Source organism: Lontra canadensis, unplaced genomic scaffold (genome assembly GCF_010015895.1).
Source record: "Lontra canadensis isolate GAN:19392208 unplaced genomic scaffold, GSC_riverotter_1.0 scaffold35, whole genome shotgun sequence".
NCBI lineage: Eukaryota > Metazoa > Chordata > Mammalia > Carnivora > Mustelidae > Lontra > Lontra canadensis.
Window position 1 is genome coordinate 7196429 of NW_022631029.1, and position 9392 is coordinate 7205820.

The window sequence follows — 9392 nt, forward strand, 5'->3', positions numbered from 1 at the left end:
TGTGTCTGATGAGTTTCTGGGTTCATAGATGATTGTCTTTTCCCTGTGTTTTCACTTGGCAGAAAGACCAAGGGACCTCTCTGGGCCTCTTCTCTAAGGACACTAACCCCCATTCATGAGGGCTCCACCCTCAAGATCTAATCGCCTCCCAGAGGCCCCACCTCCAAATACCATCACCTTGGGGTTAGAATTTCAACATCTGAATTTGGGGAGGACACAGGTGTTCAGTCTATGCGCAGCATTTTTTCACTCAGGGTTTCTGACCTGCCACCCACCCCGCACCTGGCACGTGCAGTACATTGTACTCAAGGCAGAAAACATGACACGTTGCACTGACTGGGCACCCAAGCCCTGGCATACACCCTGTGTCCTGCTGTGTGTTTCTCACCCGAGGACAGGGGCATTGCTGGGACTAACAGACCCCAGAGGACCACCTGGGAGGTCCTCAGTGCGGTTCCCCAGGCTGGGGGGTGAGAAGAGGGAGGAGACAGCTCAGCTTGGCCACCACCTGGACCACCCGGCAAAGAAGGGGTCAGGACTCAGCAGAGGTGGAGGCATGGCTGTCCCCCAGCAGAATGAGGAGCCGTCCCTGACACCACTCAGCCTTGTCCCGCCCCCTCAGCAATACAGTCTGAAGTTGAACACAGCGCAGGTCCCCCTTCCCAAGGACAACAGCCGCCACACGCTCCCCTCCACATGCACCTGTCCAGCCAGCCTCCCACCCCTCGTTCCACACCCTGGGTGCCCAGCCTTCTGCCTCCCACAGACTTGGTCTCTCTTCATAACCCAGTCCCTGCCCTGAGCAAAGCTCCTAAGAGTTGTCCTTTCTTTCATGGCGCTCCTGGGTGGCTCAGTCGTTAAGCATCTGCCTTCAGCTCGGGTCATGATCCCAGGGTACTCAGGGGAGTCCCACATCTGGCTCCCTGCTCTGCGGGAAGACTGCTTCTCCCTTTGCCACTCCCCCTGTTTGGGTTCCCTCTCTCGCTGTGTCTCTCTCTGTCAAATACTAAATAAAATCTTAAAAAAAAAAAAAAGGAAATGCAATGTTTTCCCACATTTCCAAGGCAATTAAAAATAATAATAATAAAAGAGCTGTCCTTTCTTCGTCCTGTCACCTGTCTTTGGCCTCTCTGCTCTGACACCCCCACCCCACTTCCTCTAGGGGCCTCTCCACTGGTCTCATCCTCCCTGACCTTCTCAGGATTGGGGTCCCCATGCCCTGTCATCTTCCCACACCTCACAGACAAATGGGGGAAACCTTTCTGGGGGAGTCCGGTGAGGGCTCCATGGCCCACCCAGAGCTGTGCGCAGACCGGGCGGTCCTGGACACCAAGAACCGGGCGGCATGGACACCATGGCTGAGAAATCGCAGCCATGGCCCCGACAGGCATGAGTCCACGCGAGGGAGGAGGACACCAAGTCTGCAAAGCGGGGAAGTGGTCACTTCCACAAGCCGCCTGGGGAAATCAGCTGCTCTGAGACAGAAACCAAACTCCCTGTGCCAAACGTGGGGGTCTCAACAAGACTGAGGGCCCTCCAATCCAACGCTTGGTCTCAGGGTCATGAATTCAAGTCTTCCATTGCATGTAGTTTACATTAAAAAAAAAAAAAAGTGTATTCAACAGGATTGAGGGTCGTACAGGCAGGACACCTGATGCAAGGACCTAGACCAACTGGACTAGCTCAGCAAAGAAGTGCCAGGCCACGTCTGTCTGTGTATGGGATGGAGGGGCCGGGCAGCAGGGCCTGTTGGGCTCAGACCCACCCCTCTGACAGCCTGTCTCCTCAGGCTTCCCCTACCTGCTTTTCGTCCCAGCCGGTGCCCTTCCCTGCTTAGAAGCAGACCCTCCCTTAAATTCTGCCCCTTTCCCGTCTGGTCTACCTGGAATGGCTCACACCTCACTTCAGGGCACACGCAGTCACTCCCTTCTGCTCTTCCCGTGTCCCAGGCCACTGGCACCACAGGGTCCTCCCCTAAGTCCTCACCCTCTCCCTCTGCATTTCCGCCTTACACTCCCTGCTGGTGTCCCAGAACACCTTATCCTCACCTTCCTCACCATCCACCCACAACTCTCCTCTTGCCCTCTCCCCAGTGTGCTCCCAGAGGTCCCTGCCCTCACTTCTCTCTCCGAGCCAGCTGAGCCTCTGAGAGTCCCTGTCCATGCAGCACAGTCCAGGCCCTAAAGACTCCCAGGACAGCACCTCCCAAGAGCTCCTAGGCCTCCACGGACAACTCACACCTGTCTCTCCAGTTCTACCTGGTCACCCAGACTGGTGCTCGACTCCCCCTACTCTGCCACTCTCACCTCCAGAACATTCTTTTCTTCACCACTGACCCAGCTCTGGTCTCACCACCTCTCTCCATGATCCCAGTCTTGATCTTCCTAAAGAATAAATCAGTAGCCAGCACCCCCACACACATATCCCCACCACCCTAAACCCTGCAAGGGCTCCCCTTAAGGGCTTCTTAAGGTAAAGCTCCAATTTTGTTCCCAGCAATAAAATGGGACTCCTCATGCTTCCTGGCTCTGCAGCCACCACATACATCCCCCTCACCCCCTCTGACTCACCCTTTAGGTCCCAGCTTAAAACACCACCTCCTCCAGGAAGCCTTCCAAGATGTCAAGTTTGAATTAGGGGTTCCCCTCTACGTTCCCACAGCCCTTGTGGCTCCCCAGCCCAACACCAAACCCTGGGTTATGTGGGTGCCTTCTGCTACTCTGGGGGTTCAGTGAGGCTGGGGTAGAGGTCTGTCTTTTATAACCAGCACAAGGGCCATGCACATGCCAGAAACTGAAAAAGGAAAGACAGGATCCCCTTCAACCCACTGATCACTTTCCCCTGAGTACTAGCCTGAATCACTCCCCTTGGGGACAGGCTGCCTCAGTGCCCCCAAGCCTCTGTGCTGCCCGTAGTAGGGGCCTGTGACAGCAGCTTGTCTTGACTTCCCTTTCCCAGTCCACCTTCCGCCCTCCTCTGTCCCGGGGCTCCTCTTCCAGGGCCTCTTGCTGGGCTTGGCAAATAGAAGGCAAAGGTAGAAAGTTGGAGAATGTGTGGGTGGGGCTGCTCCTCCCCTACTCCTTCCCCAAACTCTTGCCTGCAGTCAACACACCCCACCCCATAGCCACCCCTCTCCCAGGTCCCTTGCAGGGCTATATGCTGAGATATTGGGCCTTTATCTAGAGGACCACAAGAGCGCATGTCTTGAGAGATCCCTCTGGTGGACAGATCACAGGAACTGAACGGGACTAAGGCGCGGGCCCACACCAGGTTTGAGTAACCATTCCCTACTTTGCCCCCTGCAGGCCTAGGGATGGAAAGGGCTCCCCATTTTTGTGTTTTTGTGTTTGTTTTTGTTTTTTTAAGATTTTTTTCATTCATTTGACAGTCAGACATCACAAGTAGGCAGAGAGGCAGGCAGAGAGAGAGGGGGAAGCAGGCTCCCCGCTGAGCAGAGAGCCTGATGTGGGGCTCGATCCCAGGACCCTGAGATCATGACCTGAGCCGAAGGCAGAGGCTTAACCCACTGAGCCACCCAGACGCCCGTTTTTGTTTTTAAAGATTGTATTTATTTGAGATAGAGTGAGAGATAGAGCACGCTCGTGTGTGTGTGTGTGTGTGTGTGTGTGTGTGTGTACGCTTGTGTGCGTGCACACACGACTGTGGGGGTGCCCTGACGGACAGGGAAAAGCAGGCTATCCACCCAGCAGGGAGCCCAATAGACTTCTCAATCCCACCACTCCCCCCATCACGACCTGAGCCGAAAGCAGACAGTAAACTGACTAAGCCACCCAAACACCCTGAAAGGGCTCCTCCTGTTGTTAACCCCCACAGTGATGCGCCAACCTAGGTGACCCCTTGAACCTACTACAGCCCCGTAAACAACCCTTGTATTGAACTCTTTTCGAACACCCAACCTGATGGGAATGGGATCTTCACTTGTGCTGGGTGGCCCAGCTGTGCTGGGAGTTCTAAGTGGGGGCCGCAGCCCAGAGCCACATCCAGTGATGCCCGGAGGCCCAGTCCTGACAGGGTGTGGGTGTCAGGGCGTGGGCACGGCCCATCAGCCCAGGACTGAGCCTCAGGGGCAAGAGGGGTGAGTGCTGTTAAAGAGAAAACTGCAGGCCCAGAAAGGTGCCCCTCAGAACAAGTCCCCAAACCAGGGCTTGATCCCCAATCTAATTGCGGTTTCAACCTCCGCCAGAAATGTGGTCTTAACCGGTCCGTCGGGAATTCTTGATGAGCGCCACTGAGTCTGCCACCCGCTGCTCTCCCAACCCCCCCCCCACCAAAGAGAGATGAGGTCATCTGCATGATAAGACACTTGGCTTTGCCCACCCACCCCAAGCCGGGAGGCCTAGAACAATCCTTTTCTTTTGCTAATAACTTTCCTGCTTCTACCGTCCATCTAAAGAAACCCTCCATCTGGTCCTACTCCTTGGAGCTCCCCTCCACTCAACAGGTGGAGTGCTGCCCAATTAACGAAGTTTAATTAAGCCAATTAGAGCTTTACATGTTACTGAGCTGAATTCGCGTTAATTACCAATGCTACAGTAGAGGTCCCGGCCATCCCTTTCCACCCAGCACCTGGCCCCTTTCTTCCGCTTCAGAAGGCAGAAATGCCACATACTCACTCTCCCCTGTGTCCTTCGCCTGAGGGCAAGGGCCTTTATCCAGGCCCAGCCAATCAAACCTGCACTCCCTGGAGTTCACTCCGGGGCTGGCAATGGGCGGCAGAAGTGCTGGGAGCCTAGTTCGTGGGGGCGGGCCGCCTGTAGTGTCTGGGCCTACCAGGGGGAGCACAGAGCTGTGATTTGGGCTGGAGACAAACTGTGTGGCTCTGTGTCTTGTCCTCTAACCTCCTTGGCGGTTCTGGCAGCTACACAAGTTCCTTTTTAGAAATTTGCCTTCTTTGGGGCGCCTGGGTAGCTCAGTGGGTTAAGCCTCTGCCTTTGATCTCAGGGTCCTAGGATCGAGCCCCACATCGGGCTCTCTGCTCAGCAGGGAGCCTGCTTCTCCTTCTCTCTCTGCCTGCCTCTGCCTACATATGCTCGCTCTGTGTCAATAAATAAAATCTTCAAAAAAAAAAAAAAAAAAAGAAAGAAATTCGCCTTCTTTGATTAAGTTGGGCAGAGTCCTGTTTCCTCTGACTGACAGAGGAGTTGTCCCCAGGGACGGCAGGAGGTGTCCAGACTGGACATTCATCTGGTGGGAGCTAAAGAAATCCAGCTAGGATGAAAGGAAAGGGCTCTAGCTAACCTGGCAGGCTGAAGCCCCCATTGGGGGTGTCGTTTAATACAGAAGAGATGCTCTTTGGGACACCTGGGTAACTCAGTGGGTGAAGTGTCTGCCTTCAACTCAGGTCATTATCCCAGAGTCCTGGAATCGAGTCCCGCATCAGGCTCCCTGCTCAGCGACAAGCCTTTTTCTCCCTCTACCTTCTGCTCCCCCTGCTTGTGCTCTATAGAAATAATATATATAATATATATAATATAATATATATAAATAATATATACAAATAATATATTATATATATAAATAATATATATAAAATTTATATATAAAATGTATAAATAAAATCTTTTAAAAAGAGAGAGAGACAGAGAGAGATATTCTCAGTCTCTGCTTCTAAAACACTTGGAATGTACTATCTTTTGGATGCTAATGAGAAGACTCCCCGACAAGAAAAGGCATACCCCAGATAGGTTCAGGATGGGGGTGGGGGAGCAGGTCACCAAAAAGACCAAGCCAGGAATAGAGGGTAGGAACTTCCAGCCCAAACTGGGGAGGTGGGGAGTGGAGATTTCACTTCTATCAACCAAAGGCCAATGTTTTGTTTGTTTGTTTGTTTGTTTGTTTGTTTGTTTTTTAAAGATTTTATTTATTTATTGGACAGACAGAGATCACAAGTAGGCAGAGAGGCAGGCAGAGAGAGAGGAGGAAGCAGGCTCCATGCTGAGCAGAGAGAGCCCAATGCGGGCCTTGATCCCAGGACCCTGGGATCATGACCTGAGCCGAAGACAGAGGCATTCAGCCACTGAGCCACCGAGGCACCCAAGAGCAAATTTTCTTTCCTTTCAAAAAGAAAGTTTTTAAGTCAAGACATTGTTTTTTCAAAATGAATCCAATGATTTTATGCTCTAAGTAACTTGGTTTCTAGGGTCTTTGAAGGTAAAGTCTCCTGGTACCCCAGTTCTCCTACACCCATCCTTAAACTTGCAAAGTGCTTCTGTAAGAAACCTCTGGTCAAACCCCCTGCCTAGTGAATTCAGGGAGCTTCCGGAGCTGGGAAGGCACGAGCCCTTGGTCATCCTAGAAGCTTGCCCTCCCCTCAGTACCTCGCCCTATGTCTCTCTTCTGTTTGGTTGTTCCTGAATTGTATCCTTGTTAATACACTGGTAAATGTAAATAAAGTATTTCCCTGCGTTGTGAGCCAGTCCCGAAAATTACTGAAGCTGAGGAGGGGTCTCCCACCTGACGTATGGGCACCTGGTAAGAAGTTACAAGTGGCCCCCTAGGGAGTTGTTGCTAGCACCTGAAGTAGGGTCGGTCCTGTGGGACTGAGCCCTCCACCTGTAGGGCCTACACTCCCTCAGGAGCTGGTGTCCAAATTGAGTTGAATTGTTGGACAACTAGCTGGTGTGGGAGAGTCAGAGAAATCATCATTGGTGTGAAACTCCCACCAAATTTAGGGTCCGAGGTGAAGTCAGAAAAGAAAACACCACAGGTGGCCCCTCACGTGAGGGACCCACTGAGGACTGAGGACGGGGTATGGCGAAGTCCAGGGCTTCCCCTGACAACAATGTGCAAAGTACCTCAGAAATGCCCCCAGCGTCAGGTGGCTGCTTCCAACAGCGCCAAACAGCTTGAAGAAAGAGAACAGGGTCCGATTCTTAGCTGCTGTGTGTCCTGGCACAAATGACTCTTTCTCTGTTTTGCAAAGGAGCCTCCTGTCTCCTGCGGCCCATGGGGCTGCCACAGCCCATCATCAAACCCACAGGCTGATTCTGTGGCTTCCTGGTTAAATACTGACTGAATTCAGAGCCTCTTTAAATCTTTGAGGGGAACGCTAGGCACTGCTCCAGACATAGCACTGAGTGTGCACAGCGACACCGGGAAACACTCCACAAGCTCACGTCCAGTGGCAATTGTCACCTTCCTTGACCCACTGGCGTCCCCCGACATGGGGGGCCACTCCGCGCTCCACCCACTCTCCCCACACTGCTCCTTCCCATAGCCCTCTTCTGGCTCTTCATGTTAAGCTGTAATGTGGGCTCTCCATGGCTCAGCCCTCAGGTGTCATTTCTTCCCTATTTACCTTTCCCTTGAGCGCTCGTTCAGTGTCATACCTTTAAGCGTTGTCTATGCACTGATGATGCCATTTCTTACCTCTGGCCCAGGCCTCACCTCCAGATGACAAGAAGCAACTGTCCCCTCAATGCCTCCCCTTGGGTATCCCTGGCATTAAATCCGAATGCGCCTTCACTTGACCTGTGGACCCCCAGCACCACGATGCCCCCTGCGGCCCTTGCCATGTCCTCAGCAGTGACCTCACCCCTGGGCATGGCCTGTTTCTCATATGCCTTCATCCAAACCAGCAGCCAATCTTGGCTCTACCTTCACACTTTAGGCAGAATCTGACTACTTCTCAAGAGCCCCTACACCAATGTCAAGTTCTCTTGCCCAGATTGTCACAGTGGCCTCTCGATAGGTCTCCTGGCCTCCACTCTGTCCCCCTGAAGCCCATTCTGAAGTCAGCAGCAGCCAGGGGGACACTTTAAAAACGTTCATCAGATCAAGTCACTTGGCTCAAAGTAGCCTCCTGTTTCCAAGGCCCCGTATTGCCAGCACCTCGTGACCTCTGACCTGGTCTTCCTCCTCTTCACTCCTGCTTCTGCAGCCCCCCAGAGTCCCCTACGTTACTGGAACTTAGCCGGCACAGCCCGCCCTCAGGGTCTCGCACTGGCTGTGGAATGCTTCCCGGCCTCCTCCAGGCTTTCAGTCACCTTCCAGTGAGGCCTTCGTACACGGCCTGTCCCAGCGTCCTGTGAAGTGATTCTCTCTCTCTCTGATTTTGCTTTTTTTTTTTTTTTTAAGATTTTATTTATTTACTTGACAGAGACAGAGAGAGAGATCACAAGTAGGCAGAGAGGCTGGCAGAGAGAGAGGGGGAAGCAGGCTCCCTGCTGAGCAGAGAGCCCGATGTGGGACTCAATCCCAGGACCCTGGGATCACCACCTGAGCCAAAGGCAGAGGCTTTAACCCACTGAGCCACCCAGGTGCCCCTGGTCTTATTTCCTCACTGTGTCCACCACCATTAGAATGTCAGCTCTGTGACAGCAAGGGCTTGTCTATTAGGCTTACTGCTCTGCCCCCATGGCTTAGCCCACGGTAGGCACTTGATGTGTTAGCAAATGACACAGGATGAAGAGAGATAGAAGAACGCAGAGGAATCTGATTACCACCAATGGCAGCCCCTCTGCACCCCCTGTGCCCAGAAGCAAGGCGTCCTCCTCCAAGACCTCGTGAGGGAGTCAGTTTGCCAGGGGAAGCCGACCCTCCTGCCCCTCTTCCCAAACTCCTTAACATCCCCGGTGCCTTAAACTGTAGATGGGTTCCCACAGGGCACCTGACGGGCTCAGTCAGCTGAGCACCGTATGTGACTCTTGGTCTCAGGGTTGTGGGTTCAAGCCCCACGCTGGGTGTAGAGATTACTTAAAAATAAAATAAATAAAAAGATGGATTTCAGCATGTCTGGAGGTCTTATTACCAAGTCAAACCCAGAGGGGAAGGCTTACATATCAAAGGAATTTTAAGACTTTGTTACTTTACCTTGGTCACAATATAAAGAGTATGTGTGAGAAAGGATCCAGGTCCGGGGCCAAGGGGATAAGAACCGAAGTTTAGATGGGGTTGCATTTATCAACACAGGTGCATCTGCCAGAAATCTGGGATTCCGTGTGCTGGCTTGAGCTACAAGGGGTCGTTCTGTGTATCTATTTGGCCAGAAGGAAAGCCGAGTCTCACTAAATGCAATTGAGATGCCGAAAGTTCCCTGGTCTCATGTAGAGGAAAGAATCCAAAGCCTCAGAAAGATTCGCTCATTCATTGAAAACAAATGTTGGACTGAGTTTCTCAGACAACTCACCCAGAGATATGCCCTTCTCTGTCGTTTAGAAGCTCATTGCTAAGGGGAACGTCTTTCAGAAGTTTGTCTGCCAGGGCAGCTATAACACACCAAGTGGCTTAAACAACAGAAAGTTCTTGTCTCTTGGTTCTGGAGCCGAGGTGTTGGCAGGGCCACGCTCTCTCTGAGGCACCGGGGAATCTGAATGAGGGCCCAGCCTACCTCAGTATGACCTTACCTCAACTCAGTACATCTGCAAAGATGC